Here is a 14,698-nt window from a genome sequence, read left to right as displayed (position 1 = left end):
TGGCAAAGTAGTTTTAGAATCATTTATGGGAAAGGAAGCACGATGACTGTTAGCCATGACACATGTTTCACACTTGAACTCTGAATCATTATAAGTGCGAAACAAAGAAGGAAATAGATGCTTCATATAACTGAATGATGGATGTCCCAATCGTAGATGCCACAACCAAATTTGATGTTTGTCATCCACTTTAACACTTAAAACTTGATGATTATTTAAACCAGAAACAACAGTATCCTCCATAGTCCAGATGTACAAAGCCCCAATTCTTTTACCACGATCAATTATCTTCTGAGTTTGAATGTCAAAACATTGTAGCAGATCAATGTTCATACACTGTAGCATATCACTGTTCACATCAATGTAGCAGATCACTGTTCACACATGTAACCGGCATTGTTCATTATACTGTAGCGCGGCACTATTCACTTTTTCTTTCTTGTTTTTTTATGAAGGAAATTACGACAAAAGTGGGCACAAAATTAAAGTACACGGGTCACCAAGAACGAAGTGCTCTGATGCCATGTCAAAATAAACATGGTAAATACCAAAAATATATATGACAATATTTGAGAATTTCTTATATATATATTCATTAATCTTCAAAGGAAAGTATGTATAGGAGTTATAATTGGTATTACATATGCACTTTGTCAATGTGGTACGATAGACTACTATTTACACTTTAACTAATATAAAACTCGCAACATGACATGCACCAATTCTCTTGTTTGGATTCATAAATATAGAAATTTAGAATTTTCGCATAAAAAAACTTGTAGTTTGGGACCTCTTTCTAAATTTCCATGGGTGGGAGTTCAAAAAAAAAAATAAAAAAAAAAGAAAACTCAACCATGAGTGGCCACCACCACCACATGTCACCACCACCTACCACCATCACCCACCACCATCATTACCATCACGGCTGCCGCCACCACCACATGTCATTGTGGCCCCTCTCCCTGTCACCGTCATCACCCCCGTCACCACCACCCACCATCATCACTGTCGTCGCCACCACCTCAACTTGTACATTTCATGACTACTATCTTTCTTATATATTAATGACTCTACACACATTAAATTTCGTAGTTCTTTTAGATTAACGAAATAAGAAAATTCACAAATTCTTACAAATAAAATTCAATGATTTCTATTCCGTCATTTTTGTATTCCTTAATAATCTGAAATTTTCTCATCTAAACATGGCGTCTAGGAAAGTTGACCAATTTGAGAAAGTTTTGTTTCATAAATGATGAACATGAAACGGCAGCTTTCGTCCTTTATTGTCAATTTGGTTCATGGGAACATTGATTGAGCAACCTGAAATATTTGAGCAGTGGGCTATTGGACAAGTTCATCCGTAGGTTTAAATCATGATGGGAGCCAACGATTTGATTTCTTTCTTTTGTTTTAACAAAAAGAACAACAATATGCTATTCGTTTTGTTTGCTCGCTGGTGCATCAAGGTTTTGGTCGAAAAACACCGTTGCCAATTTTTTTCTCTTTTCTTCATTCGATATGCTGACTTGTGAATCACGGCAGGGAGAGATATTTCGCGTCCCTTCTTAGTACAAATCTGACATGTAGGAACGGTTGGATGGATTTAGGGTATTGAGATGGAGGTGAAAACTGAGGAAATGACTTGTAGCTAATGAATCCTTGTTAATTGGTACAAATTAATTGATGTATTGGTACAAAAATAGTTTGTACCCATTTTTAATTTGCAACTCTTTTTTTAATTTGTACCAATTTTCTTTTGAGTTTTAATTTGTACCAATACATCAATTCTTTTTGTGCCCATATTTTTTAATTTATTTGTACCCATTTTTAATTTTGTTAAATGCACCCTTGTTAATTTTATGTATTTATTTTATGTTTTAAAAATATGTCAATAGTTATTTTTAAAAATATGTTAATAATTATGTGGGTACATTATGTTTTTGCTATAATTTTTGTGAAGAACAATATTACTCTAAAATTGATTTTTAAGTATTTATTATATTTTAAAAATATTATTTGAATTTTTTTAAATTTTATAATTTGTGGGATATTAGATGCATAAATGCATGAGTTAAAACTCTTAAATAAGGCTAAAGACCTCGATCAAAATATTTAAACAAACAAGATTTCGGTCTAATAATTAGGTTGATTAGGGACCGAAACCAAAATGGCAATTTTTTTATTTTATTTTATTTTGTTGGATATGTAATATTAAAAATAGAAGGGTTTTATTTCAAAAACTTATTCGATATGTTGAGCATCTCCATGAGTTTCTTTAAATTTTTGCTAAGCTAACTAGTGAACAATGTCAAAAAATTATTTTAGCTAATCAGTTTAACTTAGTATCTCCAACAACAGTACATATCGTGCACTCTCTCTCTTTCAGATGAAGTAATGGGCAAATCTAAAGCTCAGACCAACTCCAAGTTGGTGGGATGACGATGACTACATTGTCCAGAACTCTAATGGTATGCTTTTGAAATTTGTTTTAGTAACTTTTTTTTAACAAATAATATTATCTATTTTAAGGGAGGGGAAGTGTGCTTACCCTCATAATGGGCTAACAATAATGCGGTTCAAATTTGCATTTGGCGAGAATCGAATGTAAGACCTATTACTTACAGAGGAATACCACTGGACCGTGGTATCAAATCCTCAAATTCTCCCTAATGAATATAAATGCATCTCTTGTATCCTAATCATGGTCTAAAATATCCATAATATCCCGACATTTTCATCGAAATTTCCGTGTTTTTGGACCACCGATATTTTTTTAGACTACCGATATTTCCGATCTCATCGATATTTTAGACCTTGCTAAGTCACTCATGTATCTTATCATGCAATGTATAAATTGTAAAATATTGTACTAATTCATTATATATAAATTATTATGGTGTGTTTAAACTTCTTTCATTAATTACTACATATTTTCTACACTCACAATGTTTGCCAGCTCGCTATATAATCAACTTAAATCAGTTATATCTATCATACAATGCATTTCCTTCCAATTTTTTGTGATAAACTAATAGATAATTGACTAAATAAACATCATGCAAAGTTTCAATAAAAATTTCCAAGTTTTTCTTACAATTTCCATGGTTTTTATTCAATTTTTATCGATATCGACAATATCCCGATATTTCCATTGAAATTTCCATGTTTTTGGACTACCGATATTTCTGATATCATCGATATTTTATACCTTGATCCTAATGAATACAATACAAATGCATCCATTATCCGTAAAAGTCCTTTGTTTAGTGTCTTTATAGTGTATTTGTATTACTTTTATAGTGCTGGACAAGTTAATTGGTAGTCTTGTTCTAGTGTATTTCTAGTAATCGAGTCTAAAGTTCCTTAATTGGCACTTTGAAAGTTCCTTGTCCAAATGTAAGGTAATGAACAGTAAGCAGCTAGTAGAGACAGTGCACACTTCAAGTCCTATTTGTCGTTACAGCCTACAGGTGGAAGGCATGACGGATGCATTATGTATGCATTTCATCTTTGTTTTACCGTTTGGAGGGAGATCATCTGGGATTTTCTTGGTCTCCTCCATGTGGCTTGAGAAAAAAAAATGCTGTTATTTTCTTTTACTGTGCAAGATTTAATTTCATGCCTAATTTTGTATGTGGATAAAAAATTGTCTTTTAATGTTAACATTTACATTTGGTGTAATATGAAAAGGATAAATAAATAAAAAAACCCTACATCAAGAAGTAAATTTTTATGTTCAAAACACAAATTCAAACTCTAAAAGGACTCAACGTTCAAATATGAAAGAAAACAAATAATTAGCAAAGCTTCAAAAGTACTCCTAAAACTTTAAACTCAGTTTTGGATAGTAAACGAAGGTTTTGGCAGAAATTGCCTTTTATGTCACGAGCAAAGTTGACGAGTCTTGTTCCTTGCGTCGTGCTCTTACAAACGACATATTGTAAGCCCTATTTTGACACGAACAACCCAGTAGTCTAGTTGTCAGTTTTGAGTATTCTGAGCCGTTCTCTGATTAGCTTTGCCATCTATTTTATATCAACCAAATCACCACACTACTGTTTTTCTAATGGAAGTAGACTATTGGAAACTTTGGTGACCAACACACTAGATCAAATCACCATACTACTGTTTTTTTTTTTAACAACAATGTATTGGTATAGTGAATACAATTAAAACATAATTGTTACGCATATAAGGTTATAGTGATAGTTTGAAAAGTCTTGTTACGTATATCAACCACCGCTTAACCTGCACGTGGAAAACATGATACTCATTGTTGTTATTTCATGGACACGCATGACCCTTAATGTCCTCTAAGCTTTTTCTTAGTTTTGTTTTTCGCTGAGGCCAACTAGGTTGTGCTCATACTCGCTAAATTCCAAGGCACAACAGACGTGCATCATAATTAGTGAACATTCCCGCTTCTCGTATTGAGATGTAGCCATGCACACCATATGCACACCATATGCACACCACATGCACATTACGAAAAAAAATTTACAAATTTCTTCAAGTGAACACTTGAACCAGAAATTGTTTCATCCTAGTTTTGTAGCACATCAAAACTTGAAATTTATTCCCCAACCCATACTCCCCAACATGAAACACAAACCCTAATTTAACTTTTAAGTATTAATTTATCTTACAAATAACCCATTTATTCCATAAATCAATGATGAAGGAACTTGAAACTAAACACTGTACCTTAATATGCCTACCGAAGCTTCAGTCGCCGGAAAAAATGTTGAAAATGTTAGATGACTAAAGTGTAAGAAGTTACATGAAAAATATTAACGCTCCAACTTAAATTTGTATTATAAGTTAGGCTTATTTTTAGTTACGTCCCTTGAAACTTCATTTCGATCACTTTGCCCCTAGTAACTCAAAACTCACTACTTTGCTCCCTGAAACACAAAAAGCGTTTCACTTTAACTTATGGACTCTCTCACTTTAACTTATGGACTCTCTCTTCTCTTGAAACTTATAGGTAGCCTCCTAAGACATAAGTGTGACCCAACACCCAATAAGACTATGCTACATATGCAACACATTTGATTATAAATCTCCATTATGCGTTAACATTCAACAATCATATAATACTAAGTTTTTAAAAAATTGAAGATACGAAAAAAAATAAAAAATAAATTGATTAGCCTGGCGCACCCCAAATCAATCCCACACAAGAAATTAACATATCTAAGGCAATGTGGAGTGAATTTTAAGTTTCATAGAGACGACTTTCAAGTTTTATGGGGCAAAATGAGATTAAAATCGAGTTTTAATAGGCACAATAAGCGAACTTTAAGTTTTAGAGAGTAAAATGACGACTTTTGAGTTATAGACTACAAGATAGCAGTTCATATACCACAAGAATTTTACCACAGGCTTTATGAGCTCGTTGTAAAAGGTATAAATTTACCACAGGCATAGTAAGTGCGTGATGAATAATAATTTTTTACCACGGGTAAATCTTAGCCCGTTATAAAATAGTAGTGAATGATCATGCGCAAAGTTGCACATTATAAATATACTAAGTCACTACAGACAATGCTCGTGGTCAATATTGCTAATATCCACAATGTTTTTATATTATCTACCACATGCATAATGTGTGATAGAATCATAAATTCACATATTTGGAGGAGGCGTGACACCAAAATTTTGCAAAAATTTAGACATCTTTTGTTGAAATTTCAATTTTTTTTGACAAATCCACTTTGCTCTATCTCCCTTCCATGCCCATCTCTTCCGCTTTATCTTCCTTTCCCTTTTCCAAAAAACAAAAACAAATTTATCCCCTTTCAACTGCGCTCCCACGTTTTTCCAAATCTCAACCGCTTCGGTTTCTTAAAACAATAAAAGAAAAACATCATAATTTGTCTCTCCCCGGTTTCCCATAGTTCAATTTGCATTTGCTACAATGGTGTGTGGTATGTTAATCCTATCGATGTTCTATCCAGTCTCTTTGGAATATTTATCTGCTCCTGGTAAGTTTCTTCACTAAATCTTCAAGGACCTGTTTGAACTTTAAACTCTTTGTGTTATTTAAATTCAGTTTTTCTTTTCTACTTTTTTTCTCAATATCTTTTTGTCAGTTGCTACAATGATCGTTAAATTATGAAGCAGGGGGGAATCTTAGGTGATGAAAATATCAACAAATTTTACAAAGTTGATTTCATATAATTTTTTTTCCGTAACTAATTTAATTTTTCCTTTGTGAATGTTGGTATTGTTGGTAACAATCACAAGAAGCTTACAGAAATGAAGCAGCAAATTGTCGAGACCAGGTATGTTTATGCAAATTAAACAATTTGTGCTTGACACTGGCATCTTTTTTCTTAAACCCATCAATTTAGATTTACTTGAGTTTATTTGTTTGCGTAATCTGTTTTACATGGTTTGAATGCAACAATCAGTTCATTCCTTTCTTTTTACTTTTGTTTCTTTCCATTTGGTTTCTTTGCAAGTGTCTTTGCAGTGAGGTCTGCAGACCTGAAAGAAATTTGTGCATAGCGAGGTAACAGTTGTAGAGGAGTGTAGAGAGGAAAGGTTAGTGGCTATCTTAGGAGGTCGGGTCACGTACTATCCTACATATCTAACTTCTCTTTGTGATACGTAGCATGATCATTTTCATCTTCAAGTATATCTATATCAGATGGAAATGTATTTTTAATTTCTTTCATACCTTGATATGAAAATGATTATTTTTGTTGATTTGGTGGTTATGTTCAGTAACATATAAAGAACTACGAAATTCGACACTACGTACCATGCGTTCAAATGTTTTAATTATGCACAAAATAATAAAAAAGACCTTATGTTTCTTTCTTGATAAAAAGTGTTGGTGTTTTGGAGGCACTTGCAAACTTAAAGTGTGATTGGCTTGCTGGAGATGTATGTCTTCTGGAAGAAGCGATTGAAGAGAAGAAGATCATCATTGGAGGACAAAGGTTGGAACTAGGACTTGAGTTTTGTTTTATAGTGTGAAATAAAGCCTCTACATGTTTTGGTGATTTTGGTATTTCTTAATATAATTACTCATTTTTTTGTTGTTATTTTTGAATATGTGAATTTTTATAAAGTAAATTTGCAATTTTGTATATAAATATCTTTATATATAGATATATATATATATATATATATATATATATATATATATTACTTGTTTATTTGTTAAATAATTTTTTTTTTAATTTTTGGAAATCTTTTTATAACGGGCATTAGCCGTGGTCAATTTGTAATCCACAATGGCCATAGCACATGATGTTAGATCCCAATCTACCATGGGCACAATCCGTGGTTACATTGCATTTGACAACATGCATAGTCTATGGTAAAAACAAAGACTTTTTATCACATCCAGAATACTAACGGGCACATCCAGAATACTAACGGACACGATGTTCGTAGTAGATTGCAATTTACCATGGGCATCCACCGTGGTAGATGAGCTTTTTTCTTTTAGAATGAGATTAGATACGAGTTCTAAAAGGCGTACCTAAAAAACCCTATAAAATTAATGTAAGAAAATGACAATTCTAAAGTGCGTTAGAATTCGCGTATCACAAATTCTTAAGTGTATGTATGTCAACTTAGGAATTTAAAATCTGGTATAATTTGGTAGGAACAAAAAAGGACAGAAATTATTAAGATAGGGATACGAATAGAGACTGCAGAACTTGTTGCAGCCAGTCAAGTGCAAAGAAGTCGTTGCAGACTGCACTGTAGTCCGGCAGTGGGCACAGAAACAAAGTAACAAAAAAATCAAAAAACCAATGCTGCATATAAAAATGATTTTAAATCAAGATCGGAAAATTTTCTTTGGAGAAAGTAAAGCCTTTTTGGTAATGCTATTGAAGCGTTTTAAGCAAGGAAGAAAATGCCGATAATATCGGCGATATTTCGCCGATATTATCGGTTTTTTACAGGTCCGATATTTTAATAGGTATCCGACGGGGTTTCGAGAAAATATCGCGATATTATCGATAATATCGCGATATTTCCGAAAATATCGCGATATTTTGGATACGTGCGAATCGGAGAAGAACGCCGGAAATGGGTGTGCGATTCCCGAACCGATTTCGTCCCAAAAACCTTGCAAAAACACGATTAAGATCAAGATCGAAGCTACAGAGCGATTGAAAACACAACCACAATTCATATGCATGAATCAATCGAAGAGGTAAGAAGGTGAGGGACCGTGAGTTAACCTGACCACCGACGGCGATGGCGACGACCTGCATCGCAACTTGCGTCTGCATCTGAATCTGGCCTTGCTAGAGGTTTCTGGTAAAACTAGAGAGAGAGAGAGAGTTGCACCTGCATCAAACTCGCAGCTGCACCTGTATCGCGACTTGCGTCTGCATCTGAATTTTGCAGTTTGAATTTTGCGATTTGGTGGAGGGAGAGAGAGAGAGAGAGAGAGAGAGAAAGAAAGAGAGATTTTCTGGGATATTAAGCTGTGGGTTTGAATTTTAACGTTTGGTGGAGGGTGGAACCTTCTTCTTTTCCGTCTAAGCGGCTTCGTTTGGTTGATGTTTTGGTGGCTGCAAGAGGTGTTCGTTCAAGGTTGCTAGGGATGTTTTGGTTGATGTTTTTGTGGCTGCAAAGTTCAAGGTTGCAAGAGATGTTTTGGTGGATCTGACGGCTTCAAAGTTGCTAGGGTTTTTTTGTTTTTGTGTTTTTGTTTTGGGCTCAACCTTTGGGTTGAGGTTTTGTTTTGAGGTCCATATTTTAGTTTTGTGCTTTATTTGTATTGGGCCTCTGTTTTTTGTTGTATATTGTGTGCTTTGGTGGTAATGAATTACCTTTGTCCAAAAAAAAAAAAGTGGGTAGAGATCTGTAGAAACAAGGAAACAATGCTTTTCTTTGCCTCGTCTGTAGCATTAGAAAATAAATTTATTTTTTATAAGAAAACAAGGCTGTTATTAATTGAAGGGCAAAGACCAATATTTGAATAATAAAAAAAAAAGCAAAGTCCAATAATGAATTAAATATGTAAACTGAGTAAATGTTACAAAATCAACATAAAAAACCCTAAAATATTACAAATATACTCATATTTTATAACATATATAGTAATTTAACGTAAATCCGCCTAGCCGCCTAGGTAAAAAACCCTAAAATATTACAAATATACTCATATTTTATAACATATATAGTAATTTTACGTAAATCCGCCTAGGCGCCTAGGTGCTAGGCCCTAGCTCACCGCCCGACTAGTGCCTAGTGTTTTTTAGAACATTATCGATAATATCGCGAGATGAAACCCAAAAATACTTGAAAAATGCTGAAAAGTCTCAATCTTGCGCATAGAGGGATTCGAACCCCTCCCTTTGTCAACGACGCACCTGGGCTTTATCCAACTCGCTACAGATGTGTTTGTGATTACATATTCAGCCTGTAATATTTATATGGTCGTTAAGATGTCTGCAAGGCTTGCAAGCTAATATTTATTATCTAGGATAAATTTCTATATTTTAAAAAACACTAAGGTGAACATTTTGAACCTCATAGGAACTCTATGTGGTACTAAGTCACTCATGTATCTTACCATGCAATGTATAAAGTGTAAAATATTGTACTAATTCATTATATATAAATGATTATGGTGTGTTTAGACTTCTTTCATTAATTACTACATATTTTCTACACTCACAATGTTTGTCAGCTCGCTATATAATCAACTTGATAATGTTAAATTCATCATGCAATGCATTTCCTTCCAATTTTTTGTGATAAACTAATAGATAATTGACTAAATAAACATCTTGCAAAGTTTCAATAAAAATTTCCAAGTTTTTCTTACAATTTCCGTGGTTTCCATGTAATTTTTATCGATATCGATATTATCCCGATATTTCCATCGATATTTCAGTGTTTTCGGACTACCGATATTACCGATATTTTCTTCCTTGGTTTTAAGTTACATAAAACAAGTTACTGTTTCATGAAGTTTTAATTCAATAATATAATATCACATGATAAAAAGTTAACACAAATTTCGTAAAACAAAATAATTATTGCACGTGGATCAATTCAAGGTAGTCGATTGTGAACACACCACTCATGACACAAGAAAACCTAAGAAAAAGTAAAATAAAATAAAATTTCTACAAGTGGATTTCAGATAGGTCTAATTTTATCCACCTCCTGCTTGATTGTAATCAAACTCAAGATACATAGAGGACCAACATAACCTCTTTCGATCGGTTTCATAACCTTCTTCCAAGTACGTAGTGGCATAATAATAATTTAAAAAAAAAAAACCAGTATAACAAGTAGAATTAAAGCATACATAAGTAAACCCAACCAAAACTGAAGCACTTACCTCATGAAGAGAGTTAAAAGTCTAAAAAATAAAAAATGACCTTATTTGCTCAAAAATTCATCTCCAATCGATGACTGTGCTATACTTTTATGGACAGCTTGAATTAAGGTAATTCTTCCAGCCATGGACAATACCTTGCTTTTCCAAGTTGCCAACCTCTTCTAAACTTTATCAATAACGCCCGAATAAGTAGCCTTTGAAACTCTAGTCTAAATTAAAGGCATTCCTAAATAATTCCCAAGTCTCTCAGGGACAAGAGAACCACAAATTGTACTAATACTCTTAACAACAGCCCTGGACGTGTTTGGAGAACAATAAATAACAGATTTTTCAAAGTTAACAACTTGACCAGAAGCTTTGCAAAAAATTTTAAGGCACCTCTTCATTAATCTTGCTTGCTTTGGAGAAGCTTCAGAAAACAAAATTAAATCATCAGCAAAAAAAAGATGATAGACCCCAGGTCCAGATTGAGAAGCCTTAACAGGTTTCCACCTTCCTCTATTCACAGTTGTAGAAATTAAATGAGGGAGTTTCTCAATACATAGAACAAACAGATAAGGGGACAAAGGATCCCCTTGCCGAGTACCGTTTTGAGGAGTAAAACCATCTGTTAACTCACCATTGAAACAAATTCGAAGGCAACCCAACCTCATTCAGCACATACTCAATAAACTTCCAATTAAGTCTGTCATACGTCTTAGAGAGATCAATTTTCCAGGCTAAAAATCTTTTTTGGCCTTTTGACATTCTAAACTTTTGAAGAATTTCTTGAGCAATGAGGATATTGTCAGAAATTTGTCTACCATGAACAAAACTAGCCTGATTAGGACTAATTAGATGAGGCAAGAAAGGTCTAATTCTAGCAACAATGATTTTAGAGATCACTTTATAAAGAGTGCAACAAAGACTAATAGGCCTAAAATTCAACATCTTTTGAGGATTATCAATTTTAGGAACCAATGTTATAGCGTACAGTTTAACCCCGCAGGCAATCTCCTTGAGTGAAAAGTATTCCATACCATTTCAAAGATATCATTAGCACATATATTCCACTGACTTTGATAAAAGCAAGCAGGAAAACCATCAATACCTGGAGCTTTAAGGTCTCCAATATTAAAGAGGCTTTCCTTAACTTCAACCATATCAATATCTTTGGTAAGAGCTTCATGATCCGCATCATGTATATCAGGTAAAAGATTAGGAATATATTCCATTTGCTTAGACTTTTGCCGATGCGAAAAAATAGTTTGAAAGTACTCCACTGCCAATTTCTTCAGATCAGAAGACTCCGATATCCAAGCACCTTGATTGTTAATGAGCCCCTAAATTCTATTTCTTCTCCTCCTTACAATAGTAGTGAGATGAAAAAAGTTTGTATTACGATCACCTTCTTGAAGCCACCTCAACCGAGACTTTTGATGCCAAAATCATTTAGAACTTCATGATATTCAAAAATCAACTCATCCTCCAATTTAGAAAGAAATTTATTAGGCCCACGACACAAAGCTTTTTGAATCCCATAATTCTTGCTAGAAGTTTGCGCTTTCTCTGTTTTAGAGGCCCAAAGATTTGAATATTCCACTTCTTAAGCAGTTCAATAAAAGGACAAGTTTTATCAACAACCAAACCTCCACCATTACTCCAATAACCATCAACAAACTCCTTGAAATTTTCATGCCTCAACCACATAGCTTCAAAACGAAAAAGACGATGTTTGGGAGAAAATGAATGATGAGAATTTAAGCATATCTTAATTGGGCAGTGATCTGACTTGGTTCGCGGGAGATGGTGAACATAAACTTCAGAGAAAAGGCTCCTCCAACTCATTTTACAAATCCCTCGATCAATTCTTTCTAAAACTTTTTTATTAGTCCAAGTAAATTTAGGACCAATAAAACCCAAATCAATCATATAATTCCTATCCACCCAGGATTTGAAGCCTTTTAATCTGCATAATGGAGAACCACCAAGTTTATCATCCACACACAACAAGTCATTGAAATCCCCAGCAATAAACCAAGGCAATTGATGACAATCGGCTACAAAATCCAAATAATCCCACAATCTCTCTCTTTTAGTAACACAAGGGCTAGCATAGACAGCGGTGAAATTCCAATGATTCTGACTAACACCTTTCACAGCAACTCAAAGTCGTGTTCTCAATTACATATCATTAAAGATTTAGACCCGTTTAAAAGCAAAAAACTGCTTTAATAAAAAACATAGTTGACTATTTAATGAATATTTTTAATTTTTGTAACACACCCATTAGTTTTTAAAAATGAAATTGTTTAACCTTCTACACTTATTAATCTTTTTTTTCATATGATCCTTCAGTTTAATCTTACAGTAGGTGAAGTTAGCAACTTAAATAATATTTGTTACAGCGAAACAAAACACTAATTGATAAAGCCAAAAACTAGAAACAAAGAACAAAATAAGTAGAGAGAAGAGGGTTTTCCTCTTTTTTTTCCCTTCAAAAAGAGGTAGTAGCTAGTGGCCAAGTCAGGGTAGTCCACCGTTCTAGACGCTAGGAAAAGAAGGTTTAAGGTCATATGAATCTCGTCCATGTGCAAAACTTAATCTTCTAATTGCATATTTAAACCTATCAAATGCAATTGCATAAAACCCTAATAATTTTACACAACCAATTTCATCCAATCTTTTGTCATAAAATTCAAACCCAATTAGTTATAAAGAAATGAAAAAAATTGGGATTGTGTGGTTTTGAAAATTAGGATCCTCTTCTTATTAAACGTGTAAACTTTTTTTTTTTTTTCTTATGAAATTTTCCGATGATAGAATTTTGAAACACGTCCCTCTCCCTTTTTCATACGCAATAGGGAAAAATAAGAAACTTAGGAGGAGAGAAGGTGGGCAATCGATTGAGAGAGAGATGGAGAGAGGAAGGGGATGTGGAAGAGAGGCGGAAGGGGAAGAAAACGAAAGGGTGGAGGCATGCACATACAATGTTTGTAGACGGATCCCTTTACTTATATTCGTGGATGGATGTCATTTTTTTGTGTATGCGGACGGATATACTTACTTATATGCATGCACGAATGCCATGTGTTCGTGGATGAATGCCCTCGCTTGTGTTTGTGGACGGATACTCTTATGTAACTAATGTTCATTCACAAATACACATATAGCCCTACCAATGTAAATTGAGACCTAAGTCGACGAAAATAAAATGAGACTCAGACGAAAATAAAATGAAACTTACCAATTTATACTGTCACCAACCTCACCCCCCCCGGCTGCGTGCACCAAACCGCCCACCTTCATTGACAAGTACCTCAACTGCCACGAGTCAAAATCCACGCATCCCCACACCTCCACATGCCCTTTATCAACCGACACGTGTCATGTAAAATTCAGTTTCCATTTCTTTCTCAAGGTAACAAATTTTTTTTTGGGTACCAAAACAAGATTTAATGTTTGTATATCCAAAAAAATAAAAATAAAAGGGAGATTTACTATTTGGTTGGCTGTGATTGCATGCTCCCATGGCGGCCTCCAAGCTCGCGATTCTCTCAATCTTTCTTGCCCTAATTTGCTTCCAGATCAGGGCTGACGCTTCAGTCCCGGCGGAGGAAGACGAGCCAGTGAAGCTCCTCCCGATCGGACGGCCCTGATTCTCCGCTCTGAAGATCGAGTTGGATCAGCTCAGGGCTAAGATCCACTCTTTAGGTTCGTAGAAACAACATCGATATTAGTCGAATTTCGATTTCGAGCATTTTTAAGTGTTTTGGGGTTTCCCTGGCTGACGGTTTGTGTTTGTTTGATGTTGAAGAATTCGAGGTCGGTGAGAAGATTAAGGAACTAAAAAGGAAGAATGAGCTTATAGAAGAGAAGGAGAAAGTCATTCAAGAGAACTCGGATAGCATTTCTTCGTTGCAGAGTGAAATCGAGTCTCTCCAGGTTAGGCATTTTTCCATGAAATGCCACGTGAGAGCAAGGAGTGGCGGCCGCCACTCCCCTTGCCGGAAAACACGTATGGGGCAAAGGTTCAACCCTTTCCCTCGCCGGAAAATGGATTGGTTCAGTGGAGGGATTCCATTTTTTCAAAAAAATGGGAACAAGCTCTCTACCGTTGGATTTAACTTTAATGAAATTGTGTGATTGAGATTGTGTAGCCTGTGTTTTAATCTCAACCACACAATTTCATTAAAACCAATGTAACGGTAAGGAGCATGTCCCCGTTTTTTTGAAAAAATGGAGATCCCTCCCCTTAAGCAATTTGTATATATATATATATATATATATAGCATGAGGCGTGGACAAGACGTCCGAGGGATAGCCGAGCTAAGGCGTGAGGCGTCGCACCAAATTTTTTTAATATATACACTGAGCGTAAACTCC

At 34.6% G+C, this 14,698-nt stretch overlaps 1 long non-coding RNA gene across 1 annotated transcript; it reads left to right on the top strand.

The window, feature by feature from the left end:
- The first annotated feature begins 13,821 nt into the window (after positions 1–13,821).
- LOC126633349 (uncharacterized) lies at positions 13,822–14,257 on the top strand. Its single transcript, XR_007627033.1, has 2 exons — positions 13,822–14,026; positions 14,130–14,257. It is a non-coding gene; the product is annotated as an uncharacterized LOC126633349 (long non-coding RNA).
- Positions 14,258–14,698: the final 441 nt, after the last annotated feature.

The sequence above is a fragment of the Malus sylvestris genome, chromosome 8, assembly GCF_916048215.2.
Source record: "Malus sylvestris chromosome 8, drMalSylv7.2, whole genome shotgun sequence".
NCBI classification, from domain to species: domain Eukaryota; kingdom Viridiplantae; phylum Streptophyta; class Magnoliopsida; order Rosales; family Rosaceae; genus Malus; species Malus sylvestris.
The sequence above is the reverse complement of the archived record's forward strand: the minus strand, read 5'-3'. Positions and strand labels throughout refer to the sequence as shown.